The 14,866-nt window shown below is 35.9% G+C and overlaps 1 protein-coding gene across 1 annotated transcript in view; it reads left to right on the forward strand.

The window, feature by feature from the left end:
* LOC149560544 (Tetratricopeptide repeat (TPR)-like superfamily protein) overlaps positions 1–14,866 on the forward strand; it is a 343,698-nt gene that overhangs the window by 316,020 nt on the left and 12,812 nt on the right. The window lies entirely within an intron of this gene.

Consider the following 14,866-nt stretch of genomic DNA (forward strand, 5'->3'; position numbering starts at 1 on the left):
GGTGATGCAGGATCTGGAGCAAAAGAACGAGGAATAACTCTTGCCTGTTCCTTTGTTTTTCGCTGTCTTTTGGCTTTTTGTGCTGGCTTTTGACCGTGGCTTTGTCTGTTTCCTTTTCTTGGTCTTTTCTCAGTACTTTTTCCTTTGGCTGGGCTTAATGCTTATTATCAGCCTTTGAACTTAAACTTTTCTGGCTGGGCTGTCACGCTTATTATCAGCCTTCTTATGTAGTAACTTTCGGGTTTCAAGTTCCCTGTAAAACCTGTTTATCTAATAAAAAACAATAGGAAGAGTGAAGAGTTAAGAAAAGGGTGCTCATGAGGATGAAAAGAGCGATTGCAAGGCAAAGAGGAGTGAGAAGGAGCAAGAAGAAGAGGTGGAAGATTCGTCAGCTTGTTGAATTTTTTCAAGCAAAGGGTAGGGTTTCTCATTGATTTTTCATTTTTTTTTAGTTTTATATTTCTTGTTATTTCTTTATATTATAGTCATTTGAATTTCATTTCTAGATTTAAGTTGATTCTTGTTGCTTAAGTTTTGAGTTAAGGTTTTGTTTGTCTAGAGAAGGGCATTGGCTGAAACTATCTTACTATTGTTTTTCCCATTTGGTGAAATGTCGTGAAGTGAGTTCACATAGTTGTGAAACAAGTGGCAGTGATGATGAGAGCAATAACAAGAGTGAGAATCTTAATCTTAATGCACAGATAATTGGCCACATGGTCCACCATCTACTGATTGCCCCACGAAATTTTGACAAAGTTGGCTAGGGGAAAATATGATCCTAAATCAGCTTGTAGATAGTTTGCAATGAGGATAGACGCTCCTAGACAAGCAGGTGGTGATGCAAGGAAGTGGAAATGTAACATATGTGATACATAATGGTTTGGTAGCATCACTAGAGTGATTGTACACTTCCTCTTTTGGACAGGAAAAGGCGTGTGAGCATGTGAAGTTTTGAAGCCTAGTAGAAATTTGCATTGTAGAATTGAATTCAGAAAACTTTGGGGCATTCTAGATGACTTGGGGTTTGAAATGCCTACTACCTTATCTCATAGGCACAAAATTTTGTTTATTCAACAACCACATGAGTAGCAGTTACAAGGGAAGCCACATATTTTTTCTCCTAGATCACAACACAAAGCATCATCATTTACAGGGGCAACCTTTGGACCTTCCATTTTTAGTGTTATGGCTAAAATAGAACCGAGAGAGGGGAAACAAAAGATTACAATTGAAAGTAACCCCATAGCAGATTTATTTAATGCACACATGAAAGAGGAGATAGAGGAATCCATAGGTAGTTTAATATATATTTTTCCAATGGCTTACCACCTCATATAGCTTGATCTCCTTATTATAAGAAGATGTTGCAGAAGGTTGCAAAGGGGGGAGGACTATCATTTGTGCCACTAGGTGAGCACAAATTGAGGATTACAATCTTGGATAATGAGTATGCCAAGATTGGTCGAACGATAGAGACCATGAGGGTAGTTTGGGAGGACTTTGGATGCAACATTATCATGGATGGGTGGACAAACATTAAGAATCGTCCACTCATCAATGTGCTCAGAAGGCCCATTCTTTCTCATGGCAGTTGATTGTATAGGGCGTCGAAGGGATGCTGATTTTTAGTTCGACCTTCTTCAAACAACTATAGAGGAGATTGGGCCACAAAATGTGGTTCAAATGGTGACTGATGCAACACCATGTGTAGAGTGATAGGGAGGCTTGTTGAGGCATCATATAGACATATTTGTTGGACTTCATGTTGTGTGTATGGCATAAAGAATGCACTCAAGGACATGAGGATTGATTGGATTAAGGTAGTGGCCAATGATGCTAGAAATGTGCAAATATATATCTACAACCACCACACTTCACATGCATTCTTTAGGAGCTTTGCAAGGAAGGAGTTTCCATAATGAGTTGAGACCAAATATGCATTCTACTTCATTCTTTTGAAGAGAATGATTGAGTTGCAGGAGCTAATACAACTCATGGCTATGGCGAAAGACTAGAATAGGTGGGATGGGTCTAGGAGATAGCATGGGAGGAGGGTGAAGGAGATAGTGAAGAGTGATGTATTTTGCACTGATGTAAAATACATAGTTTCTATCATTACTCTAGTTTTCCAGGTCATCAAATATGGGGATGGGGTTGAGCCTAGTCTTGGAGAGGTGTATGAGTGCATTAACTCTATGCTTGGCCAAATGAGGGCAGTTGTGTAAGAGGAATCCTAGTTTAGCATTCTACCATGAGTACATCTGACCTGTGATTCAGTGCAAATGGGTCATCTTAAGAACTCCTTTATATACGACTTCTTATGTATGCATTAAATCCAAAGTGATACATGCCTAAGCCTAGTAGATTCACGCCAATTCAGGATGAAGAGGTGATTCATATCTTGCTAGTAAATTAAATCATCTTTATATCTTAAGCTATTATACATCTTGATAATTGAACCTTTTCATAACTAACATCTTCTATTTGCCGAAAATTTGAATATTTAATTTTCTAGGTGAGGGAAGGGTTCTTCAAGTGCATTGATAGGTTGCATTGACTCTAAGGCTGCTGGGAAGGTTTTCTTTGAGTTGACCATATTTTCTACTCTTAGGGTTTATAGGGTTGCAACAAAGGCGGACTAGAAAACTATGACACAGGAGGATCCAATTTTTGGCGGACTTGTCATTGACCAAAATCAACAACTACTACACTAACTTTAGTGTGTTGTTTTAGGTATTTAGTTCCTCAACTTCAGAACCTATTTAATAATAATATGTATTTGATAATTTATTTAAGTTTTTTGATTGCTATGTCAAGTATCTACTTTAGCTTTCGAGAGGAATTGGTCTACATATAGCTTTATCCATTCTATTAAGAGGAGCAAGCTCACCTCTTAGAGAGCAGAGAAGATAGTGTTCGTACATAGCCTCTCAGAGAGCAGAGAGGTTAGTGGTCGTACATAGTGTTAGAAAGGTCAGGGTTGCCGTTGCACCAAAAGATCAACCTGTCAATGCTTGATACAACTAATAGTCTTATAGAACCAGAGGAAGAGGTTAAGCCATGTCACGAACCCTGCGAGGGATGCTGGCCCACTGCTAACATTCCCCCTCTCATCGTCACTCGTCGTGGCTTGAAGGATTTGAACCTATAACCAAGCTCTGATACCAATTGTTAGAAAGGCCAGGGTTGTCGTTGTACTAAAAGATCGACCTATTAATTCTCGATACCACCAGTAGTCTTATAGAACCACAGGAGGGGGTTAAGCCATGTCGCAAACCGTGCAAGGGACCTTGGCCCACTGCCAACACATAGTGCTTGCACATGAATGATTACAAGATATGTGTGTGCAAGGAGAGCCCCACAACATGATGGAATGTAGAGCCAGAGGAGCCATCATAGATTGATGACAAGAAGGATACTATAGATGTAGGGCTATTTGGTATTCCTTTTGTGACTCTTAGCTTTGGAGAGTCTAATAGTTCTGATGATGACAAGCTTTCTGATCTCTTGAGGGATGATTAGAGGCCTTCACTACATTTTTGGTATTGGCCCTTGGCATTTTGATAAATGAACATTGAATACCATATTGACATTATGCTGCACTTACTCAACAGATTCATCTTTGTGATGATTGACGAGATACACATACTTTTGAAAATTTGATATCTATGACAATATTATTATTTGGCTTTGATGATTCATATATTTAAAGACCTAATATCTATAGTTCAAAGTTCAATCACAACGCAAAGTTAGAGTATTTAAATGTTAGAAAGTTACTATTTTTAATTTTACATCTTTATGTCTTATATTGTCAATGATAAACATCTTTTCATAACCAGCATATAGTATATAGTATATACACCCCCCTTCCTATTCCACTTACCATCCCCCCATCGTCCCTAACTCGAGGAACCTTTGTCCCCCATTCTCAGGAACTTGTCCCAACATCTCCTTGTCCCTCAGGGCGGTATAACTATGTTTTTTTCCAAAAGAACAAAAAAAAAATGTTCTCTAAAGAATAGTAGAAGAAGCAAAAAAGTCCTATCTTGAAAAAGTGACAAAAAGCAAAAAGGAAAAAGTATTTTTTTTAAAATCATTCTCATTTGGTATTGTGAAGTTGTCATCTAATTTTGTATTGCTGAGATGATTCTAGACTTCATATATCTACTAGTTGAGGACTACAACTCTCATTCAAATTGCTGATTTCAATTGTGAAAGACAACCCTCGCTGAATTCCTTTCTCGAAAAAGTGACAAAAAGCAAAAAGGAAAATGTATTTTTTTTTTAAATCCTTCTCATTTGGTATTGTGAAGTTGACATCTAATTTAGTGTTGCTGAGATGATTCTAGACTTCATATATCTACTAGTTGAGGACTAAACTTCTCATTCAAATTGCTGATTTCAATTGGGAAAGACCACCCTTGCTGGTTGGCTCTCATATATAAACCTTTTCAATTTTCTTGAAGCTTTCAAGAAGATTTTGTTTGGAGTAATGAAGTACTTTTTCAGTTTTATGTTGTGGAGTCCTTATATTTGTTGGTCAGTGTGATTTTGGAAGTAAATTTAAATGCTTTTAGAGTGTTGGTGTGAGATTTTTAAGGAATGGAGGTGTGCTTTGTGTGTAGCTGAATACATATTTTTGCCTATATATTTGGAAGGAATGTGTATTTTGGTTCATACCTCTTACCTATCCCGGGGAATTCATTTTGTAATAACCCCAGTTGGTTATAGCTCAGACAAACATTAAATTCCTCTTCAAATCAGTAGTTTAACATTTTGTCAAACACTTGGTGAACAAACTCTAAAGCCCCTGTGAAAACTCCAGCTGGTTCTAACTTATAGTGTTAAATGACATGAACTGATTTTGGAAATTTGTGTTACAATGCTTAGATTTCTGACTTTGAAATATGTATTAATATCCTCTAAATATATTGAATGCAGAGAGTAAGAAGTTAAACCCACGAATTTGAAATGCAGAGAGCTGGAAGTCTCAATCAATTAATTTATTTGTATGTCATTCAAATAATTAGTTTCAGCAAATGATTATTACAATTCGTAATTTAAAGAACTTGGTATATATGTAGGAATGACGTTTTGACTTCCCAGCTGCTACCATTGCCACTACTTGGTCAAAATCAGACCTTGAAAATGGTACACAGACCTCTGGAAATAGTTTGCAGGCCTCAAAAACTTAATGCAGCCTGTCCAAACTAACGACGGCATCCAGAAGTATGATCGCAGCCCTTATAGAATGATTTCTGGTGTGAAAAAAAAGTCTAAACGCTGCTAGGAATGTGTACTACAGCCTCACAAATCCATCACACTTTCTTAACTGCAGATTGCAGGTATGATGAATTAATTTGCAGCTCTGAACTCTCATCAACCAGCTAATATCCCTCAGCAAATAAGAACTTCTCAATCAAAGTAATATAATGGAGAATCCAGAAACAAATTGTTATGTCACAGCAACAATTTGCACCCAATTTCAAGAACAATCGAAGAAGTCCAACTCCTCAGCACTAAACTCTTCTTCCAAAGCAACAGAGAATATGGTCATGTAGGATAATGCTACAAGAACAATTTCAGACTTAATCACAATACCTCAGCTGTGGAAAATACCACAGGTCAAACTCTTATACCTTAGCAATGAGACTCAGAAATGTCACCAAGACAATAAATCAAATAATATTCAATTGGATGCTTTACTCATCAAATTGGCTCATATTTATAATCTCCAAATGGCACAAAGTTTCCCAAATGCAACTTCAGTTAAGAAGCTTCGTCAACATAATATTAAAATATAACAAAGTGCCATATAATATAATTATTAATTACTTTTTGGCTCCCGAAAATGACTTTTTCCACCATAATATTTTGACACACAAGGCCACTGTTTCTTGTACCCAGGATTTAATTTTTTTTATCCCAATTCCAACGAGCTATGATAGTGAGGTGACCAACATTAAACACCAACAAAAATAAAAACCTCAACATATTTAGATGAATAATGCTAATTCACCCATCTTGCGAAAACAATTGAAGAACCATCAGAATTGAAATCTGACAACACCAAAGTGATCCTAATGATGAAAGACGATGAATGAACATGACGGGGTGACTTACTATAAATAAACGCTCCCTCCAAGATTCTTGGAGCCCAAACCAGAAGCTGAAAATAAAAACTGAAAGCATCACTCAACTCTGCTAACTCAACTGAGCTCATTGGAACTAACAATGTGACTTACTATGCTCATTGGAACCAATTGTGTCACTTACTATAAATTGTAAGTCCCTCAAATAGTGCCATACCACACCATAGGGTGCTAGAAAGCTTATAACCACACAACTAAGACCTTGACATTCCATTGTCAGCTCACGAGAGTCACAATGGTGAACTGACCACACCAATTGCAAGAACCTACTAAAAATGGGGACATTACACATTTTGAGAGGTTATTTTCTGCGATTGATGCAAATTTAATCCTTTTGAAGACAAATCACCCTTCAAGGAGGCAATCCAAATTTGTCCTAGCTGGTATTTCAGGCTGAGTTAAAAATCAAACTTTCCTAGGTTTAAAATCTGCTCATTAAAGCAACTTTACGTGAGGTATTTGTTGGTTAAGTTGGAAACATGGATTATTGGGGTTCTTGGCAGTTGCATACTCCATTTCTTCTTATGCGAGTTTGCTGCATGGTTTATGATATGATTTGAACAGTCATAAGTTTTCTCAAGTTTCATATCTTGGATATTGAAATTGAATCTAACTTCATATTTGAGGGTTTTCAAGCTTACTTGCAGGGTATCCACCAAGTGAGTGGAGCACCTAAACGGGTTCACCTAGGTTCAGTTTCTCTTTAGTGTCTACCTTGGGTGCACTAGGTTACACACAAGAGGAATCTTGGTCAAAAAAACACCCCAACTACTTAAAACAAGATAAAAATGGAAATCATTTATTTTGTTTTATTTTGCCTAAAACTCTAATCTAACCATTTCACCCTAGACAAAGCTTCATTTTTGTATTTACTCTCTCTTTTCTCTCATTTTTGGCATTTCAAAGGGCAAATGGTATTTTCTAAAGGTGACCGATTGAGGAGCCCTAAAAGAGGGTATATACATGTGCAAAGGAGATTAAAGCATCTAGGGCTAGTATTTCATCTATTCTCAAGTTTAACAATTGTTATCAAGATTTTAATGAATGTTTTCAAGTTTTCATTTTTTTTTTAAAAATCATTTAGAAAAAACAAAACAAGTTCTCTATTGTAGATACCCTTTATGCAAGATGAGGTAGAATATCTCATTCTTTAAGGCAAAAGAGGCCCATTAGTCAAGACATTATAATGTAAGCAAAAGATATTATAGAGAAAAAAGTGTGTGATCTATTTGATACATGATCTATTGGACCCAAACAATTATAGGACGATCATGGTTGGCCACACGTTCACCAAGTTTTGTGCCATGGTGTTGAACACTATCTTATCTAGTGAGCTCGACATCAGATTTTGCCATGCTAGGGATCAGACGGGATTTCAGATAGATTACTAGACCATCGATCACATTTTCATGATACAGGCTATTTGAGGAGGCCGAAACTGCTTAGTAAAAGTCTACTCTTCCTTTGTAGACTTTCGCAAGGCCTTTGATGTCATCCCTCAAAGGGCCCTTTTCGAGAGGCTTAGAGACACTGATATTTTTGAGATTTTGCTGACAACTATTATGAGGCTCTACAAGACTATTGACGGCAAGTTCCGGACTCCAGATTGTTTCTCTAATTGCATCCAGAGCACCATTAGAGTGAAGCAGGGCTGCCCTCTCTCACCCACCCTTTTTGGCATCTATATTGATTAACTCGAGGCTTTTCTTAGAGACTCCTCACTCCCCGGGGATGGTTGTTGCACTAGATTTTGATCTCAATCCTTCCCTTTGCTGATGATGTGGTTCTTTTGGCTTCTTTTCCTAAGTGCCTTCAAATGCTTCTCAACAGGCTTACTTCTTTTTGTGATTTATACCAATTGGATGTGAACTTGGGTAAGAGTCGGGTCATGGTCTTCAACTGTTTGAAGACTTCACATCTATACTTCTATTTTCAGGAACAGCAAGTTGAGATTGCTTCATCTTATACTTATCTCCAGGTTAAGTTTTATGAATCCCGCTTCATCTTGAGATCTTGTCATGTCCCCATATTTATAAGATTTTATAGTAAATAAATTAATAATAGAATAAATAATAAATTATAATATAATAAGTTAGGATTTATTATTAATATAATAAGAAACTAAGAACATATAATATCTATGTTCGCTCGAATTTTTGGGACAGGGATGATAGGGGACAATGGGATGATTTTTTGGGACGACAATCTTTTTTGCCGATTTTTGGGATGGGTGGGGACAACAAATGGGGACAACTATATAACAATAGGAAAAATTAAAATATAGAGAGAAATTTAAACTATTATATGAAAACATGGATAAAGAATTACTTATACATAATATAACCTTAAAATATAAGAATCAACAGAATTCACGTGCCAAATTTATGTAATTTTGAGATTCAAAGTCTAATTTGTTCTAGAAATCAAAGTCGAAGTCCCCTAGGTGTCCCCAAGTCTCCGAAACGTTTCTAGAACGGGGACGGCTGAAAATACATCAGGCACGCATCCCCAAGCAACATTGTATATTATATATTGATCAATATTATCATATCATCTATTATATATGATTATAATATAATTAAAATATAATAAATGAATGATAAATGTTAATTAGTTTGATAAAGCTAATTATTAATAACCAATATATAATAGATAATAACTATATGAAATATATTAATTAAATATCAATTTAACAACAACATATATAAATAAACGATAAATATATTCATATGTAGTAATGAAGATATAAGTCAAAAGGTAATTAACTAAAATAATAATTAGATTTAATCAATTGTATCATTTCAAAATAAATTGATCATTCCATATTTATACAAAGAGAAAGTTCAATCAAAATGCGGGAATATAACAAAGAAATATATATGAGAGGGATTGAATCCAAGAGAAAAAAATGGCAGCGACTAGAGCAATGAAGAAGACGAAAAATAGCGGATATGAAATGGGCATTTAATCCCAAAAAAAAATGAAGAAGAGAAACAATGACAAGCTTCAAATAGGAAAGTAGCATTGAAGGAAGTCTAAAGAGGAGAAGAAATATGGAGTCATTGATTTAACTGTAAAAGGGAATGAGTGACAGATTGAAGGAAGGCTTGTGGAATTTGGGAAATTGGTGTTTTCCCAATAGCCAACAATTGGCATCTTCAATGGCAACATTTGGGAACCAACAATGAGGAAAGATTCTATCAAGGACATGGATCAAATAGGAAGACATCACTCAGGATAATTACAAAATAAGGTGACGAGAAGGGGATATAGAAGTGTATAAGTGAGTCAAACTATAAGTTTGAAAGAAGGCAGAAGAAAATATCACCAAAAGAAACTGTTATCTCTTTTTGGTATCCAAAATTGGTGCTTCTAATTAAGCACTTGCTAATATCAATAGGGAAGATAAAGATTTATAAGAGAATAGATATAATCAACATAACATTTAGTTTCCCAGTTAGCAATAAGTAAGACGGTAATCAACACTATATGCTTTCTCACGTGGGTATTACAGATGTTGACAATGATATCTTTTGCACTACAAAATGCTCATATCAGGCCACCGGCTGTGTGGAGGAGCATGACAGATGAAATTCCTCAAGAGAAGTAAATATTTCTTGGAATCTATTGGCATCACTGGTTAGTGGGTATTGCCGAGAATTAAGATATTAAGAACTATATATAAGCAGCTCAAGATATCTAATAGCTATATTCAAAGAATAAGCAAACATCGAATATAATTTAGTTTCCTTCTCTACCATTTAAGGATCAATGACTAAATATCCCCTCTTCTTCTTATTCCAAATCTACAGTGAGAATTGTATACTAAAACAGAATAATCGATAAGCAAATCAATAAGCAATCAAATAAACTTATGTTACAGGCAAAGTGTCTATGCTTGATCTAATCTGCATTGAACTAAAGTCTTACTTCCAACTCTTTGTATAATCTCCATGATATTCAAGAGATAGGCTTACTAAATCGTTAACACTACAAATAAGGATTGGGAAGAACTTCAATTTCATAAATCCATACATGTATATTAGGCATTTTTATTCTGGAGTATCAATGTGACTCTAATAAGAATCCAAGTGGTAATTGATAAACAATCCTTGTATAACATAAGTCTATCTTGCATTGATCTCGTGAAGAATATTGTTATTATACATTAGTGGTGAACAAAGGATTTGAATATTGGTCTTTCACAACGAGAGGAATCAGTCTCAAAATCTTGAAGGTTATGACTAGGGACATTACAGATCTGCAATCAAGCCCAAGATCAGCAAAGGGTTGGGCTTCCTTGCCATGTTGGAGAGGTAGTGCTCTAGACACCACTTTTAGGACACTTCTTCTTAGTTGTCCCTCTTGGACTCCCTAGTCAGACCTATCGTGCTTTATGGTTTTATGGTGTGGGATTCCTTCCTCCTTGATTTGGTTCGGGCCTCGACTGAGCGGGTTTAAACATTTTTCCTTTGGTGTATCATTAGATGTCATTGGTCCACCCTACATAGTATTATCTTTGCTGAGTTTGATGCTCATCCCTTCAAGCTTGGGGCCATTTGTGATTTGACCTGGCATCTTCACTGCCTTCGTGGTTTTGCGGATTTCATTGAGGGTCGTGGACGCTATCCGTATTTGGCCTATTGCTCCTTCAATGTTGTCGTTGACTCAAACATTACCACCAAAGCCCGTTGTTGGTATGCTCAAGCCAACACTTTGTTGAGATCTGTAGGGATTGAGATTGATTGCATTACACCCTTTTAGTTTCGCTAGATGCTCCCGCTCACCTCCTTCCCTTGCGGCAAGAGTTGAACGGACATGTCAGACAAGATATTTACACATTCTCACAAGATATTTACACATTCTCGCAACCTAGAGCAACCCCCCTGGGGGGGGGGGGGGCTTTGCTTGCGGATGGCTTTTAATTTGGAGCACTTTTTAGATACCCAGTATGGGATTATCACACGCCTTGCTCTTTGTTTTAGTGCTGGAGCCATGCCTTGCGGATCTCCTTGGTTTCGTTGTGTGTTGGTTCCTATAGGCTTAGGATCCAAACTGATCATCACATTGACAGTGATGACCGGATTGTTAGTTATGTACTTTGGCTGAAGCCAAAATGAAGATCCATTTCATTTTCTGGTACCCCATCTACTATGAGATTAGAGGGAGGTTCTACTATTTGTTCAAAGAGTGTTGTTCCCCCTCCACTTTTTTTAGTAACATGAATCAGAGCTGCCTTGCACTTACTTTTGTGAGATGTCGTAGTTGCAACCACACTCTGTAGCTCCTTTTTTCATAGCACTGTGCCTTTGATCAGCTTATCATGGCCTTCTCACCCTTGCCTCTTGCTTGGGGTAAGAAGTGGCCACTTAACACTCCTACCACATGTCACTCTAGGTTTGTTAGACCCTGCACCAAGTTCACTTAGCAACATCACTCCTCCAACGGTATTCAGAGAGAGACTAGGGCCCTTCGTGGGTTCTCTTGGCAATGTCATTTCTCTAGCAGTATTTACAAACAAACTAGAGCACATGGCTGCCTTAGTCCAGACATACCCTTCGGTGTCAGACTTCTTTCCACAGAGGAAGGACCCTTGGTCCTTGCCTCTTTGGTCTGCTTTCTCTTAGAGTTTCTTGTTCTTTGATTTCTTTTTCCCAAATATTGTTTGGTGTTCCTGTTTTGCACTATTTCCTTTGTTGTATGCTTTCAGACCCTTAGACCCTTTTGTTGGTCTCTAGTTGGACATTAATAAATTTATCTTATGTTATCTATGTCATTGACCTTCCTTTCAACACATCAAGATCACCAATGGGAAGGAATGGTGTTAGCAATCAATGTTGCACCTCCATGTTTCACAAGTCTTGGTATGAAAAGTTGTGCACCATCTTATTTGGAAGAGATAAGGTTTTTTTAGAGACATCACTTAAACCCTAAGTCATAGGATTCGCCGAATTTCATCCATGAAGTTTGGATTTCAGCAAATTTTTACCCTTCCCAAACTTCATCTGAATTTTATGATATTTAATATAATACAATATTATTTTATTTTGATATAATATTGAGTTATTTAGTTTAATTATTTAGCAATGTCAAACTATTTTGGTAATTTTGTGGATATATTACTTATATTTAAAAATAAATAAATTTATATAAGTTCAATTTAATGTTGATTTTTTTCCAAAGTTTTACCCTTGCCGAATTTCATCCGAATTTTATGATTGACCAACGTGAATTCGAATAAGAACCTTGTGACTTAACTTAAACCAATTAGACATTCTTGGGCTAAATTGGGAGTTTCAATTCTTTCTGATGGGTATGAAGATCACAAAAACCAGCCATTAATAAATATTATTGTGGTTGATTGTGTCGAACAAATCAAAGATGCATATTTCATTTGCAAAATACTTTTCAAGTCCATGGAGTTTTTGAGTCTTGAAAATTTGGTTGCAGCCATTATAGACTGGAATAGCTTGGCTATCTCTTCTAACTTTGCTGATGAAGAATGTTATTTAATTTTAATGTTTTTTCAGATTTTTTGTTTGTACTTTTGAGGTTTACATGCTTTCTTTTTGTTATTTTCTCTTAAGTATGAAATATATACTGTTTTGCCGAAAGGAACTAACAAAATAAATTCACATACATATGCCCAACTCTACTAAGCAATTCTAATTTTTGCATAACAGTATTTGAAATTGCAAAAATGAAATATATTTACAATGGAACCTGAAGGGCATTTGCCAAATTCAAATGTCCAATGATGCACAGGCTGCCTGGCAGCCACTCCAATTGCCTATGTCCCTAGCAACAACCCAAATGATGACTTTGACAGACACATTAGGTAGTGATTGATGTTTGAGCCACCCCTCAAGCTGATCACACCCCTCTTTATCCAAACAGAGGCTTCCAATATGCGACACAGCATTCCACAAATTGATTGTAGGCCTCTACAAATAATTTGCAGGCTTTCCAATTTCAAATGCAGACCTCTACAAGTGAAAGATAGGTCTCTAGCAGGTTGGTGCTGCCTACTAAACACAAATGCCAACACTAAATTAATCAACAGCTCCTCAATCGCTCAACAAATGCTCCTAAAACCAGATCACAGGTATGCTTGATTTTAAATGGAAGTCAATAAACTCCCTCTATTCAATCGATTCTTCAGCAACCACCAACTTCTTAGGAACAGTTAAAACAGTAAAGAAGTAATAGCAGGCTTACACAAACTCTCAGCACCAATGACATTCTCCAAAGCCACAGTATTACAATAATGGAGTTTCAATCAAAATCCAAAGTATAATTTAATCATTATACCTTAGCAGTGATTCAAAACACTTCTCAACATGAAACCCTCTTTACTTGAGCAAGGGCATAAAATCAACTTTAGAGAAGTCTTCACTAGCAACAAAAGCAAATAGACAATTGGATGTCTTTTTCTTCACAATGCGCTCATATTTATAACACTCAAATGTGTTGTTGTGCTTTTTGTCACCACAAAATGTAGGTAACAGTATGAAACTTTTCCAACTTAGTTTCACATTTCTTTGAGTTAGTTCATTATTTAATTGCATAACATTGATTAACCAATCGAGATATAATGAATCCTTTTACTGAAAGCTTTTGTCAAGTCTTTTTAGATTTTTAGTTTGTTGAGCCTATGCTTGATTTTTGAAGCCTTCAATGTCATTTTACGCATTTTTGTGTGCTTGTTAGCATTTGGTCTTTTGGTTTTGCTCAAATTATTGCTTTTAGTTTTCACTTCGATTCAGTCTATCTTAGGGCTTAATTGGAGTTGGCAATCAAAAGATATGATCATTTTAGTACCCAAAAAGTGGACTCTCTAAGTGCAACTGCATGGTTTAAAAAATCATGGTAAAAAATATAACTTAAAATCACTTTAGTTTTTAAGCTACTTTATCATTTAAATTTATCACTTAAAGTAACTATAGAGCACTTTATGTTATATTTTTAAATTGAGTTGCTTTTATATTTTTAACTTAAGTGACTTTAATAACTATATAGTTTGAATTATTTTTGAGTAACTTTATGTTTTATTTAAAACATATAAGTTAAATATTACTTTTTGAAATGATATTTTCTCATATTATGTTAATTCTATTATGCAAATGTTATTTTTGACCCAATTAAGTGATATTTCCTCAAAAATCAGTTAAACATGTGCGTAATTAATCACTTAAGTTGTTCCATTACATGTAAATATGTAAATGCCCCTAGAGACCACAATTTCCACTAAAAAGGCACGTTAAAACACTTTAACATCTAAATGTGTGCATTCTAAAATGTGCAATGGGTCTCCAAGAGTGCAATTTGCATTTTGGAACCTTATTAAAACATGCAGTTACCCTCCAAGAGTTCGATTTTTCTCTATGAGCTTGTTTTTAACAAGTGTTAAATATGCAATCTCCATACTAGAATGCGATTTGCCTTTGGGATACATGCAAATGCAAGAATAGAACCTGATTTTGGAGATTGAAGCGCAAAACTTCATGCTTTTCCTTCTCAAGAACACAGTTTTCTCCACAAACTCCAAATTTGCCCATAATATGTCTTGGAATCTATGAGAGCAAAGTCATTTTTGCATCTTTTGAATCCATGCTTTAGCAAAAAACTCCCTGATTTGGAGTGTTAAAGCTCACGTTTTTGCTCAAGGAGAGGTCTTTTTGGGGTTTTCATCCATATCATTGCTATTAGTG

Source organism: Cupressus sempervirens, chromosome 4 (genome assembly GCF_028749045.1).
Source record: "Cupressus sempervirens isolate cs-2001-9-10 chromosome 4, ASM2874904v1, whole genome shotgun sequence".
NCBI classification, from domain to species: domain Eukaryota; kingdom Viridiplantae; phylum Streptophyta; class Pinopsida; order Cupressales; family Cupressaceae; genus Cupressus; species Cupressus sempervirens.